Raw genomic sequence first — 15,610 nt, 5'->3', positions numbered from 1 at the left:
TACCTCTACATAAATTTTCTCTACGTTGGGGTGGGGCAACTGGTATACCTGGAAGTCTGTGAGCTCCGTCGAGTTGCCTTGGTGCGTTGGGCCCTGGGACCTGGGGCTCTTGGATTGGTCATCTGATGCCTGGCGTCGGGTGGGCCGAGCCCGACACACCCGGGCGATGTGTCCCAATTTTCCGCACTGCCTTCACTCTGCGTTGCGGAAACGGCAGGTCCTCCTCTCGTGACTCTCCCCGCAGCTTGCGCAGTTCCCTCCTTCTCATCGAGGCAGCTGTGGTCTGTGTGCTGCTTGAGTGCGCTGCTGTACTCGGTGCACCTCCTCCCTGTCAGATCCTGAGTCGTCGGTGAGGTCTTCGTGGTGGACCCTCGGTTGGGACGGCAGGCTTGGTTTGTGCCTCTTGCGTCGACCTTTCGGCAGCTTCTGTTGCCAGGACCTCCTCCAGGGCGACCTGGAACATTAGGTCCTTCTTAGCGTAGAGGCGTCGTTGCAGCTTCTCATCCTTCTGGCCACCGACGAGGCGGTCACGAAGCATGTTCTCCAGTTCTGAGAAGTTGCAGAACCGGGCAGCTTGGCGGAGAGAGGTCACAAACCCAGTTATGGTTTCCCCAGGGGCTTGCCACTTTGCATAGAAGGCATTTCGACGAGCCACCACTGAGGGCTGCGGCGAAAAGTGCCCCTTCAGCCGTTCCATTATTGTTTTGTATGGAACAGTAGCGACGTCTTCAGGCGCAAGGAGAGCCCGGGCGATTTCAAACGTCTCCTCTCCGCAGACGCTGAAGAATATCGCCCTCTTCTTGGCATCTTCTTCGTCGGTGACCCCTTTGGCTTCTAGGAGGAAGGTGAAACGGGAGGCATACGCTTCCCAGTCTCCGGATGCTGGGTTGAACGGCGAGAAGCTGCTGTTGGTTGCCATTCTGAGTTCCTTGGGTCCCGAAGCTGAAGCCTGGATACACGGTGCGAGGCAGCGGTGCGGCAGGTGGCGGTGCTGCGGTGCTGTGTGTGGCGGTCAGCTCAGCGGGATCCCATCCTCGTCGCCAGTGAAATATACTCAAGAGTCGAGAGTGGATTTCATGCTCTTTATTCAGCTCATGGTGGTGAGGAGGGAATGGACGTCCCCTCAAAGTATCTGCTTTATATACATTATTTACACAATGGGCTGCATGTGATTGGCTAATTCCGGAATTCTCCTGTAGGCCAATCAGGTTGTGGATTCACTTCTATCTGGAGCTGGATTGGGTGGCTCCTGCCAACCAATCATACTGCTGCATTGTTCTAGGACCAATCAGACTGCTGCATTTTGGAGCCTATTGTTCTAGGACCAATCAGACTGCTGCAGTTTGGATCCTATTCAACTCAGTACATAACACCACTTTTTCCCTTTCTAGAGGCAAGGGACCTATTAGGATTATCCGCCTCTGGAGGCTGGTGTATCTAATGGGTTTCCAGGTAACGCTGAGGTTTTTTTCTGTCTGATATGACTGGCACTCCTATCAAAGCCCTGGCCAGCCTCTGGAACATCTGAATGGCTCAGGCTTTTGACATGATCACTTCTGAGCATCCTCTCCCACTTGACTCCTTGGTATACTGCAGAATTTAGGGAAAGGAAACAAGTTGAAAGTGTCACGTATTCCATGCGGCGTTTTCAGCGAAACACTAAGAGTTCCAGGTTTTTCAGTGCAGTCCTTTTTTTTTAATGTGAGCTATATACAGGCATTTACAAAAGAAACAGTCCATACAGAGTACTTACAAACGAATACTCTCCACCACAGCACCACCACACTACAGCACAACCACCACACCCCCTGTTAAACAGGCTTTCCTTTTTAAAACAGGTGATAGCCAATTACACTAATCACACTCCTGCTGAGTCACTCTGACTCAGCAGAGTATTGCATCATCCTGTTGAAGCCTGCAGACTTATCCAGTATCCTGCGAATCCCAACACTCCTCCTTAAGTCAAAGGCTTGAGACCCAATAATCTTAAGTCTCGAAATTTAGGAGCATCCAAACATGGGGTGTGCTGAAATTGCATGACCCCAGGGAATTTTGAGGGGGGCCCTTCAACATTTTGGGACCCCTCAGCCCATGCCCCCCTAGATGGCACAAGAACACCATGTGGTGTGCTGAAATTGAATGACATGACCCTAGGGAATTTTGAGGGGGACCCTTCAACATTTTGGGGGCCCTCAGCCCATGTCCCCCTAGACATGGGAATTATGAGGGGGACCCTTCAACATTTTGGGGGCCCTCAGCCCATGTCCCACTAGACGGCATGAGCACAACATGGGGTGTGCTGAAATTGCATGACCCCAGGGAATTTTGAGGGGGGCCCTTCAACATTTTGGGGGCCCTCAGCCCATGTCCCCCTAGACATGGGAATTATGAGGGGGACCCTTCAACATTTTGGGGGCCCTCAGCCCATGTCCCACTAGACGGCATGAGCACAACATGGGGTGTGCTGAAATTGCATGACCCCAGGGAATTTTGAGGGGGGCCCTTCAACATTTTGGGGGCCCTCAGCCCATGTCCCCCTAGACATGGGAATTATGAGGGGGACCCTTCAACATTTTGGGGGCCCTCAGCCCATGTCCCCCTAGATGGCATGAGCACAACATGGGGTGTGCTGAAATTGCATGACCCCAGGGAATTTTGGGGGGCGCTTCAACATTTTGGGACCCCTCAGCCAATGCCCCCCTAGATGGCACAAGAACACCATGTGGTGTGCTGAAACTGCATGACCACAGGGAATTTGAGGGGGCCCTTCAACATTTTGGGGGCCCTCAGCCCATGTCCCCTTAGATGGCATGTGCTGACATCACACCGCTCCAGGGCATTTTGAGGGGGGCACCCCCTTGAAAATTTGGAGTCCTTGGCCTCCCCATCCTGTATATGTCACAAGCACACCATGGGAGCGTGCTGACATTGTGTGATCCCAGGGAATTTTGAGGGGGCCCACGCCTATTGAAAATTTTGGGAGTACCTTGACCCCCTAGATATCTCAAGCACACCATAGGGAGTGTTAAAGTCTCACTGTTCCAGGGAATTTTGAAGGGGCCCACCCCTTCTTTAAAATTTCGGGGGTCCTCAGTCCTTTGCCACTATAGGCTGTGCAGTCATGCCACAGGGTGTGCTGATGTCAGGCCTCTGGATTTCCCTCTTGCATAGATGCTGTATTGGGTCCCTGGACAGCAGGTGGAGGATATCTGCAGGATTAGGAGCAACTGAGGAAAGACACAGTTGTTGAAAATTAGGCTTCGGGGTACTTATAGAGGAGAAGGAAGGGGTGAGGCATACAGAACTTGGCTGGGAGTGGGATTTGTGGGGCTGGCAGGGTGAGGTTTGGGGCTGGGGCTGGGGCTGGGGCTGCAGCAAGAAACTGCTAGGGTGTTTTCCTTGGGGGAACAGTTTGCGACAGAACACTGGGGAAAGAGTTTGTGGTGTAAAAATCCTTTTTTAAAAAAGTTTGTATTTATTGATTGATACTTATTCTAAGACAGACAGAAATAATATTCATTATAAATATATATTTTATAATATACTGAGTTAAAACAGCTACTTAAGCTAAGAAAGAGCAGAAAGAAAGTCAGAAGGAAGAAAATACAAGAAAAAGAGAAAACAAAAGTAGAAGGCAAAGGGAAAGAAAGAAAACAACTAAAGGGAGAGACTAGAATAAAAGGACTTCTGGGTCTCAGTAGCTACGTATGATACTGGTTTATAGAAAATAGAATGTTAAAGAGAGTATTTTTTTTTTCAATCTTCAAATTCAGATACTGCAAGTTCATTTTCTCTTTCACACAAAAGGTCCATAGGAAACTTCCAATCCTTAACAAATGCTAGTAATGATTTTTCTCTAATTAAACATGTTAGCTTAGCCATCTAAGGCAATGTGGGGTAAAACTCCTGTGGTTGTAGATATTTTTATTTTATTTTTTGCAGCAAGGGAAGGGCTGGGAGCAAGGTCATTGAGGCTTTTCCCAGTCCATGAAATTCAGAAGCATTATAAACAAACATTACAATTCAACTTTAGCTTAAACACATTCCTACTTTCATCTCGGGTTTCCCCCACCTTAAAAAAGAAAGAAAAAAAGCTTTCAGACTACCCAAAGAGGATTAGCAATGAGATTGTAAACTTGAGGACGGGAACTATCTTTTTTGTTTGTGTGGGGGGGAAATTATTTACTTAGACATAATATTTGTACCTACTTAACATTTGGTTTATCAGTTTTCCTACTACATAAAAACCAAATATTAATACAACTTTTATAGTGGCAAAAAGCAAAGGCAGCTTTGCATAGCCTATTGCGTTTAGGCGTTATTCAAGCTTAAGCTTTAGGCCCGGACCAAAAATTTCAAAGCCAATGTTTCCAAAAGATTGTGCTGTTTTAATATTAAGTGTGAAAACATTTAAACAATCGTCACTTACAGTTCCCATAGTTGTTTGCTAATAGTAATGGAGAATCTGTGACTCTTTTGGATGCTATTGGGACTCCAGCTGGAAGAGAAGCTGGAAAAGGAATACCGTATTTTTCGCTCTATAACACGCACCAGACCATAACACGCACGTAGTTTTTAGAGGAGGAAAACAAGAAAAAAAATATTCTAAATGAAACAGTGGATGTATGATTTTTGTGGTTCATGCTGTGGCCACAGACATGTGATCTGACAGTGAGTTTGGAGTAGCCCATTGCAAAAATCCTGAGGATCCATGTGGATCCGTGCTTTGTAACCACGTTTTTGCACCATTGCAGCCCCAGGCAACAGTGGGTGCGTGATTTTTTTGGTACAGACTGTAGCCATGGACATGTAATGTGATCTGATGGTGAATTTGGGGTGACCCAATGCAAAAATCCTGAGGATCCATGTGGATCCGTGCTTTGTCACCACGTTTTAAATGGGGAGGGAAGGAAAAATACAGGAGGGACAAGGAGCACAAGAGGGGTGTGCGGAGAAGCAGCTGGCTAAGAATGCAGGGGAGGGGTTTAACGGGGTGGGGGGGAGGAAAGGAAAGCAAAAGTCCCCCCCCAAGCCAGCCCTCTCTCTCTCTCTCTCCCACTTGCATGTTTTTCGGCTGCCTGCGAGTCCCTAGAGCACGGAGAGGAGGAGGTGGTGGGCTGGAGCCTGCACGCAGTGTGACTCGGAAAGAATTAGAAGGAAGGACTCGATCCTTTCCTTAACCCTCTGCTTGCCAGGAGGGCAGGGGATTCCCTTCTCTTTGTTGAGTTTGAGCAAACGCAGCAACAGAAGCAGGTGGGCAGTAGGACCCTGAGGCAGAATGCAGGAAAGCAGCAGCTTCCGCCTTCCCTCCGCCCGCCCGCCCGATCTTATTTTTGCCTGATTTTTGCCTATTTTTGCCCCTGCGCTCCGGCGAGTCAGCTCCAGGGACCACACATTCGCTCAATAACACGCACAGACATTTCCCCTTACTTTTTAGGAGAAAAAATCTGCGTGTTATAGAGCGAAATTTACGGTAGCTGGGGAAAGACACAGCTGTTGATAATGAGGCTTCAGCGTTCTTAGAGGAGAAAGGGGCGAGGCAGAAAGGCTTTTGATTTTCTTTCACCCATAGAAGCCCAGCTAATACATTTATATATATTAGAAAATTTCAGTACTTCCTAATCCCTGAAATTCAGAAGCTTTATAACGAAACATCGCAGTACACCTTTAGCTTAAACACATTCCTGCTTTTCTCTCTGGTACTGAATGTGGGAAACACCCTATGTGCTTTACAGGCATTTCACACAACCTTGCCATTACTTGATAAGTGTAATTGCGTGTCAAGGTCCCCAAGCCACCCCTCAAATAACTCACAACACACACATAATTTTTGTTTAAGGTTTTTGGCATAATTTTGGCCACAACTTTATTAACATACATGATTGTTAGTGGTTGCTTAGGCATTGGTTAAGACTATCTGTCCCCCCCCCCCGCCTGGGGACAGAACTTACTTCCGGATTCCACCGAAAGCCAGTAAGGGAAAACAATATTGGGGAGAAATGGAGCTGAGCGACAGGCCCTCACTTCTCCCCGCATGCTCCCTAGGGCTTGCCGGTCCTAGCCCCATTCCAGGGATTCGGACGAAAACATGGCAAGCCCCTGGGTTCCTTTAACGGAATTCCCTTACCGCAGCAGCGTTGGAGGGGCAGGCCCAGCCAATCCTTGCCCCTCTTCCAACCAATTTGATAACCAATGCCTAACCGCAACTTACAAGTTGTGACGATTTGCAGTAGGCAAAAAACAAATCAGCCAGATGGACAAAATTCCTACCAGTCCCCTGCCACAACAGCAGATGACCCCATGACAGGCATAGCAAGGTCGACGCAGAAAACCCTTAAATTTAGGGCGGGCGGGTGTTCCGATGCACGCAGCAAAGAGAAAGTTTCCAAGCTGCGTGCACAGAATATAAAGCATTAGATCCCTCCCACCAAATTGCAACACATAAATTGCCCCAGCAACTCAACCAACTAATCATTGCCACAGGCCAACTTTCCAATCCTGCCTGGCAACCAAGGGGGGGGGTTGGCCTGATAGACCCCACCGCAACCAGCGCTCTCCATTAAGGAGAACACTCTTTGTCACATGAAAGTGGTGGGGCGTGGGTGAGAAGGCAAAACCTGTTTACATCCCAGGGGAAAGAAATGACTTGGGTATCAATCACCCATTTTCTGACTTCCTTCTACACTTGACCAGATGTACCCTCTTCGGCTGTGTCTGTCTTTCCAACCAGGGAAATTTTAATGCAATTTGGACTGTAAACAGAGTCAGGTACAGCTGTCCCCGTGATCATAGCTGGAAGAAAATTACATCTGTGTCCACAGAAATGCCTGCCAGTGTTTCAGTCAGTAGTTCAGTTCATGCTTACATGCCCACATGTGATTTCAGCTGAAGTCTGCTTATGTGCGAGGGAAATCAAGCAGGCAAACATTTGGCAGCAACTCGCCATGCACTCATAATGTACAGTACTTCCAGTCTGTAGGATGGTTCAGTTAAGAGAGATGTGATGTTTCGTTTCTCTGTGCCAAGTAACTGCAGCATCACAAGCAAGTTCCCCAGAGGTTGCAAAACTTGACACAAAGATTCCATAAGCCCCTCTGCTTCTCAAAAGGCTAAACTGTGCTCTCGCCTCTTTTTTTTGCTCATTGTTAGTGCCCTCGCGTATGCATCTTGCTTTGTTGGGTTGCCAGGCTCCATAGAATCATAAAGTTGGAAGAGACCACAAGGGCCATCGAGTCCAACCCCCTGCCAAGCAGGAAACACCATGAGAGCACTCCTGACATATGGTTGTCAAGCCTCTGCTTAAAGACCTCCAAAGAAGGAGACTCCACCACACTCCTTGGCAGCAAATTCCACTGTCGAACAGCTCTTACTGTCAGGAAGTTCTTCCTAATTGTTATGGTAAAATCTGGGTGCGAGGCTGCTCTGCCACCCAGCTCGTCGGACTAAGTCCGCAGGTCCCTGCGGAGGAAAATGAGCTCAGCCGGAGACAGGAGCAAACTGCAGAAGATCCAAGTTTATTGCGCAACAGGTTCAAGGCGAGATTGAACAGCGAGAAAGGGGCGACATGAACTTTTGAAACTTCCCTCCATGTCCCAGAATACAGTGCAAAATACATCCCAGTTACATCATGAATACATTAAGAAGAGGTTGGGTTACACAGGATTAACATATGGAGGAGGGAGGGGGGAATATGCAGAGCTGGAGATATGCGCAGATAAGCACATCCTGAGTACCGGTGATGAGAAGACAATGGTCCATGTATGCATAGCCTGCCACCTGGCATTGCCCGGAGGAAAGGCTTGGCAGAGTGATTTGACAGGATTAGGGTCTTGACACCTTGCTTGAGGGATTATGGAGGACAGGGGAGGTGTCGTGGAGTCCTAGAGAAATTGAGCAAATTGGCACGTTGATTTTCTATGAATTTTATAGATTTTAGTCCCTTTTGACATTGACAATTGGAAATAAATGGATATATTGTAGCGAAGAAGAAGGTGAAGAAGACATGCCCCCCCCTCCCCTTCCGTATCATAATGTTTAGGTGGAATCTTCTTTCTTGTAGTTTGGATCCATTGCTCCGTGTCCGCTTCTCTGGAGCAGCAGAAAACAACTTTTCTCCCTCCTCTATGTGACATCCTTTTATATATTTGAACATGGCTATCATATCACCCCTTAACCTCCTCTTCTCCAGGCTAAACATGCCCAGCTCCCTTAGCCGTTCCTCATAAGGCATCGTTTCCAGGCCTTTGACCATTTTGGTTGCCCTCCTCTGGACACGTTCCAGTTTGTCAGTGTCCTTCTTGAACTGTGGTGCCCAGAACTGGACACAGTACTCCAGGTGAGGTCTGACCAGAGCAGAATACAGTGGCACTATTACTTCCCTTGATCTAGATGCTATACTCCTATTGATGCAGCCCAGAATTGCATTGGCTTTTTTAGCTGCCGCGTCACACTGTTGGCTCATGTCAAGTTTGTGGTCAACCAAGACTCCTAGATCCTTTTCACATGTACTGCTCTCAAGCCAGGTGTCCCCCATCTTGTATTTGTGCCTCTCATTTTTTTTGCCCAAGTGCAATCCTTTACATTTCTCCCTGTTAAAGTTCATCTTGTTTGTTTTGGCCCAGTTCTCTAATCTGTCAAGGTCGTTTTGAAGTGTGATCCTTTTCTCTGGGGTGTTAGCCACCCCTCCCAGTTTGGTGTCATCTGCAAATTTGATCAGGATGCCCTTGAGTCCATCATCCAAGTCGTTGATAAAGATGTTGAATAAGATCTTATTTATTTGTCTGTTCTCTAAGATTGCCCTCCCCCCAACTTTGAAACGTGTCATTCGTTTAATAAATGAGGGAGATGGGAGGGGTGTGTGTAGGAAGCTAGCACAAAACTGCAGACAAACTTAGCAGGTCTGACAGCAAAAACCCTCAGTCTTGTCAAGTTTGTTTCAGAAATTCATCTCTGCTGCTACCTTTGATAACTTGGATTACTAGACTACGCCAGTCCAGAGCACACCAGGCTGTTTCAAAGTGAGTTTTAGGAACATAGGAAGCTGTTTTATACCAGGTCAGCTGGTTTGACCTCCTCCATTCTAACGTTACGAAGAAACTTGAATGAGGCAAGAATAAGGGTGTAAATTAACTGGACACCCCTGCAGATAGTATCAACACTCTGGTTCTGCAAAACGTCCAGGAATTAGATGCTTCTCTACATTCTCCTTTCAGCACACCAGAGGACTAAAGTTTAACCAGTTCCATGTGTTTGTGATTTGCTCTGGTTAGCATATGTAACAACACCCAGAACTTAATTGTGTGCTTTTAAGTGGCATATTTCAAGTCTCCACCTCTCCTCAATTGCTGCTCAAAATAATGCATACCCTTTTTTTAAAAAAACTGCCTGATAGAGCCATTTCCTTTTCTCTCACTTTTGTTTTGTTACACACACACACACACACACACACACACACACACACACACAAACACACGTAAGACAGAATTAAATGACATGGGTAAGGATATAAGGGGAACAGTTGAAGTTCTAACGAGGTCCTTGTGGATGGCATAATGACCCGCAGAGAATCTTGTGGTAGATAATGAGGTATGAAAAACAATAAATCACATTTTCTGCTACATTGTTAAGCATCAGGTCACCACTAGATCTTGACAATTTCCTGCAATGATCGGTGCTTAGAAAGCCTATGATTCAGTTCCAGGAGATATTGGTGACAGGCGCTGTAAGGCAAATACTGCTTCAGCCTACCAAGAAATTCCTCTTGAAAGAAATTTGTCTCTCACCTGAGGGATAATTACCTCCTGTACCTGGAAATGCTTCATTTCAAATTACTGTGGACTTGACTGTTCACATAATTTCACTCTCTGTGCTTATGTGCACATTCCACATGTACTAATCCAGGGATTCAAAGGTGAAAAGTAGGCGAATAGGTAAGCAGTGGTGGCGGTGGGGGGAGAATGGTGGGGCCAGAATGCACAAACTTTTCAAGGCTAACTTTACTGAAGCTGCATAGGCAGACCAAGCAGCTACTCACAGGCAGGAGAAGGGATGGCGGGCACAATTCAAGAGGCAGCTGCTATTCTGTAATCAGCTTTTTGCCAAATTGCAGTCAAATTCCTCGGATGTGACCCAGGCGTGTCCATCCACGTCCATCGCATGTCCTACTTGGCTACCTACATCCCATGCCTCCTGTGGCTGCTCAAGACGGCCACTTGCAGTCCCATAACAACCCAGCGGTGGCCAGTGGCGGCCCCTTTGGTATTGGAGGGACTGATCCCCCTGCCTAGAAATATTGAGGAGGCTGAAGCCCCATATACCCGTTACCCCTGCTTTCTTCTATCTTTTGGTTTAGAAAGGGGTCCTTACTGTCACAGTTGCTTCTCTCATAGGAGATAGATGGTGAAAACTCCACCTGTTCTGATTCTCTCATGTCCCACTCGGCTACCTATGGTGTGTGCCTCCTGCAGCTGTAGGTGACTGTCATTTGCAGCCCCATAACTACAACCTGGCGATGGGGGATAGTGGGGGGGGGGGGCAGGCTGAGCCCCCATGGCCAGGATTTAATCCAGCTGGGAATGGATTTAATAATCTTGTGTTTTCCGAGAATGCATGTAGCTGCCCCACCAGTTTGCCTGAGATGGGTGGGAGGAGTTATTAACATTCCAAATTCTCCTTCATCTTTCACTCACTGGCCCATCTGTGTGGTCAAATTACTCAATGTGACCTAGATGTGTTCATCCACATCTGTCGTACGTCCCGCTCAGGTACCTACGCCCGGCGCCAAATGAATTGTTTGGTCCCATAGGCTGCATTAAGATGGGGTGAAAAACTAAGGATTTTGCTCTAGTTTGAGTTGCCAATCATTCTGGTTCCTTCGTCTTGGTTAAAAGTTGTTTATTTGTTTGGAAACCTGTTATGATACCCTGCAGAATGCAAATGGATTAAATCAAATTTTCCCCTCCCCTCTCCTCTCCTCCATCTTCGCCTCCCCTGCCAGGCGTGGCCATTCATATTTGTCGCATGTCCCTCGTGGCTAACAGGGCCCTTGGCCTCCCACGGCTGCTGGGGACAGTCATTTGTGGCCACAGCAACAGCCTGGTGGTGGGGGATGGCGGTCCCCTCAATACTGGGGGGACTGAGCACCCTTCCTAGAAATATTGAGGGGGCTAAAGCCCTGGGTATCTACGAGGTCTGCCCTGCCTTGTACCTGCAGTCAGTCATTCCGGCCAACTGAGGCAACAAGTCCTCAGTAGAGAATCAGCTCTGCTGGGATCATTAGAATTCTGCAAATAGCAGGGGCATCAGTGCCTTGGTACTTCATCCTCTGTTGGGTTCCTCATCGTCTTTTACAAAGGAAATGGGGCTGCTGCAGTTGGACAGTTGCCTTATTTGGTCATATGGCACAAATGGTTGGAGGCCCATGGTCTTAAAGCTTAAGACATGCCTGCAAGGAGGTGTGGGCCAGCTCTGACACAGAGCACTCTGCACTCAAATGGCAGGAAATGCAATCAAACTTCCGAATCTGAACTACACACAGGCTAACACCAGGCAGGCCCCAGAAGAAGGATCTTTCTTGAATCTTTTACTTTAAAACATATTAAAAGGACATTAAAACATGGGCATTAAAACTCTGGGCGGCTTCCAACAAAATCTTAAAATACAATAGTTCGTCAAACATTAAAAGCTTCCCTAAATTTAATGTTTTCCCTTGCTGGTTTGTTGCATTGAATTTGATTCAGAGCAATGGGCCTGTTGTGACATATTATCAGATAACATTGGACAACATTGCTTTTCACGTATTTCTGTTCCCTCATTAAAATGGAAGCAAAGAACTAAAGGACTCCGGGATGGTTAAGTCTAATAAAATTTGACTATGTTTCTAATAAAATTCGACTTCGATTTCTTGTCCACGAAGAACACTGGGCTCCCCCCTGCCGCCTTGGATTCCCTGATGAATCCTCTCTTTAGATTTTTCTCGATAAAGTCCTTCAGGTCCTTGATCTCTCTCTCCGACATGGAATAGAGCTTGCCCACCGGCAGCGTGGCCCCCGGGATCCGGTTGATCTGGCAATCATACGGTCGATGCGGTGGCAACGTGTCAGCCTCCCTCTCGCTGAACACCTCCTGTAGGTCCTGATAATACGGAGGAATTTCGGTCGTCCCTGCTTTGCATGCTGCTGCCATCCCGGCCTCCAACTGTCGAGGTAGCTCTAGGCCCAGGCAGTTCTCCATGCAGTGCGCCGACCCAAAAATCAGTGACCGTTGATGCCAGGAGACCACCGGATCGTGCAAGGCCAACCAGCTCATGCCCAGTATGATAGGCGGACCCGCCAACGTGGCCACGTGAAAGGCGATGACCTCGGAGTGGGTAGACACCCGCATCCTCGTGGGAGGCGTTTGGTGGGTCACTTCACCTCCCAACAGTTCTCTCCCAGCAATTGTAGTGACTTGCAGCGGAAAATCCAAAGGCCTCAGGTTCAGTTGGTGCTGCTCTGCAAACTCCTTGAAGAAGAAGAGTTGTTTGGATTTGATATCCCGCCTTTCACTCCCCTTCAGGAGTCTCAAAGCGGCTAACAATCTCCTTTCCCTTCCTCCCCCACAACAAACACTCTGTGAGGTGAGTGGGGCTGAGAGACTTCAGAGAGAAGTGTGACTGGCCCAAGGTCACCCAGCAGCTGCATGTGGAGGAGCGGAGACGCGAACCCCGTTCCCCAGATTACGTGACTACCGCTCTTAACCATTACACCACAGTGGCTCTCCAAAAATGACGCCGAAGCTCCGGAATCAACCAAAGCCAACTCCTCCACCGCGTGGCCATTCGGGAGCTCTAAGACCACCTTCAACATTATGCTTGCTTTGGGGTGTCCGAGCCGAGGACTTTCGCTGTTGCTCCCGCCTGGCTGTTGCCTCGGTTCACCACCAGCCAGGCTTCCCCGTTTCCCGAAGTCTGGGGTTCCTCTGCCTCTGCCTGCTGGGTGGCCCCAACCATTCCCTGTGTGCTGGTCCCAGGGGGAGGTTACAGTGAGGCGTGGTCAGAGTCCGGTCCTGGGTTGAGGGTCTGGAGACTGTCCACCCAAGGGCGAAGCGGGGTCCAAAGCGAGGGGCCGGGCAAGGTCGGGAGCTCTGGAAGAACAGGTCTGGGTGCTGGCAGAAACAGGTTTCCAACGACGTTGCTCCCGCAACCTGGGACCGGGCTGACTGGCCTTTATCTTCTCTGAGGCCGGGGCGGTCCCGGCCCACAGGTGACCCGCCTCTCCTGTGCACTCCTCCTGAGAGAACCGCCTCTCTGCCCTGAGCCTCTGCAGCTCAGGAGAGGCTGGAGGGTTACTGGACCCAGGGGGAGGCTCACCTTCCCCTGACAGGGCTGGGAGAGGCGCACCTGTAGGCAATTGGTCCTCAATCACCTCCGGAGCCAGAGTGGATTCATCTGGTGTCTGCTCCTGAGGATCCGACACAGGTGCAGGCGCTTCAGACTCAAGGCCCTGCCCCGGCTCAGCCGGCCTTGGAGGCGGGGACTCCTGTGCAGGCTGGGATTCCTCCGGTTCAGTCTCTGAATCAGATTCCCAGGCCATCACACCCTGCCAGTTACGACGCTCTGGACACACTCTGGCAAAGTGCCCCGTTTTCTGACAGAAAAAACATCTCTTGGCAGCTTGCCAGTCTTTCTTCTCTTTGCCACCCGGCCGTTGAGCTTTCGAACCTTCCTGCGCACGGGCTGAGTCTATTTCCATGGGCTCCGGCTGTTGTTGACCTTCGGAAGCAGCTGCCGGCATTTCAGGAATGTGGTTACCATGGAAACTCCGGCCCTTGCCCTCTTTCCTTTCCCGCAGTCTGGTTTCCTGCCTCAGCCCCACCGCAAGAGCAGCCTTCGTTAACTCATCCATATCCTTTGGACGGGGGGCCCTAGCAAGCTCATCCTTAACTTCGGTGTTCAGTCCAGCCTTAAACAAAGCTTGCACAGGCTCTGATTCCAAATCCCATCCCAGTTTGTGCACAAGCATAGCGAATCCTGACCAGTAACTGCGCACTGTAGATTTGCCTTGCTTCAAAGCCAAAAGCTCCTCCTGCGTCTTGTCAATTAAACTTTGATCTGCGTAGATAAAGTCCATCGCTTGCCAAAACTTGGGCAGACTTCGATGCGCTTCATTATTAGAGGCAATTAACGGCCTGACCCAACTTTTAGCCCACACCCCCCCCCCGACAGGAGCCTAATTATGTGAGCAACTTTCTGAGCATCGTTGGCAAACTGAGCTGCTTCAAGCTCCAAAAAATATTTCATCTCCGCCTTAAAATCACAATAAGCCTCCGGATCGCCATTAAACTTTTCCACCCACACACCTTTGCCCCTCGCCAGTAGCCCACCTGTGGCTCCACCTTGAGCAGCCCTGCATTCCTCCAGACGCGACTGCAGGTCCAGTCCGGCATTCCACTTACGCAGCTCAGAAAGCTCCTTCTCCATTTTTTGCTTTTAGTTCCTCTCTCTAGCTTTCAGCAGAAGAGTCGAGTCATGCTGTAAGGAGTGGATGCTGCCAAAGCTAGCAGAGATAACGCTCCAGGCTCACAGCCATTTCTGTTCTGAAGATTTATTGCCAAAAGTTCAAAGCAGTTACAAGAGTTCAAAAAAGCACGTCCATGCCTAGCTCAGTCAGATGACTCGACTGGCGATCTCTTACTCCTCCTCCCCCAACAGGCCCATCTCCGCAGTGCACGCCTCCTGTTTCCTCTGTTCTGTGAGTAGCTAGTTCCGGGCACTGGCTCTCCCCCCTCCCTATCTCCTCCTCGGAGTCGGATGAGAGACTGCTGGTGAGCTCTTTAGGCTCTCTGTAATTGCCTCTCTCTCCCCCCTCGGCTCTTTGGCAGCTTCCAATTCCCTGACAGGCGGCTTCCAACAAAATCTTAAAATACAATAGTTCGTCAAACATTAAAAGCTTCCCTAAACTTAATGCTTTCCCTGGCTGGTATGTTGCATTGAATTTGATTGATAGCAATGGGCCTGGTGTGAGATATTATCAAATAACATTGGACAACATTGCTTTTCACATATTTCTGTTCCCTCATTAAAATGGAAGCAAAGAACTAAAGGTAAAGGTAAAGGACTCCTGGATGGTTAAGTCTAATAAAATTTGACTATGGGGTGCTCATCTTCGTTTTTAGGCCTTCCACTGAAGGAACTCCATCCCTTCCCACTGTAGCCCTCACAGGAGAGGATCCTCTCGGTGTTTATTGTGGGCTTTATCCTGCTGCATGGGTCCTCCTACCACCTCAAGAGGGCTCAGCTTTCACAATGGCAGAAGTGGCTCTTTTCAGGTGTAGCCTATCAGAAGGCAGAAGAGGCACATTTCCCAGATACACTCAGTAGAGGACCAGACCTCCTTGGACAGAGACCTTTTCCATGGCACAGGAGCGTCCTGGATAAAGCCTATTTGCACAGACATCTTTAACGCCTGCTTGGCCTTGTCAGTTAATAGCGTAGTTTACTTTGCTACTGTTTACTTTGCTAAGGAAGCCTGCCACTTAAAGAACTATGCCAAGGAAGCCAACGACAAACTGTTTGGTGTTGATGGGTCACTATTGGAGAGGTAGCTCAAAGCTTAGGTGGTGTACCCCCAGA

The sequence above is a fragment of the Podarcis bocagei genome, assembly GCF_964188305.1.
Source record: "Podarcis bocagei genome assembly, contig: HAP1_SCAFFOLD_171, whole genome shotgun sequence".
Classification (NCBI taxonomy): domain Eukaryota; kingdom Metazoa; phylum Chordata; class Lepidosauria; order Squamata; family Lacertidae; genus Podarcis; species Podarcis bocagei.
The sequence above is the reverse complement of the archived record's forward strand: the minus strand, read 5'-3'. Positions refer to the sequence as shown.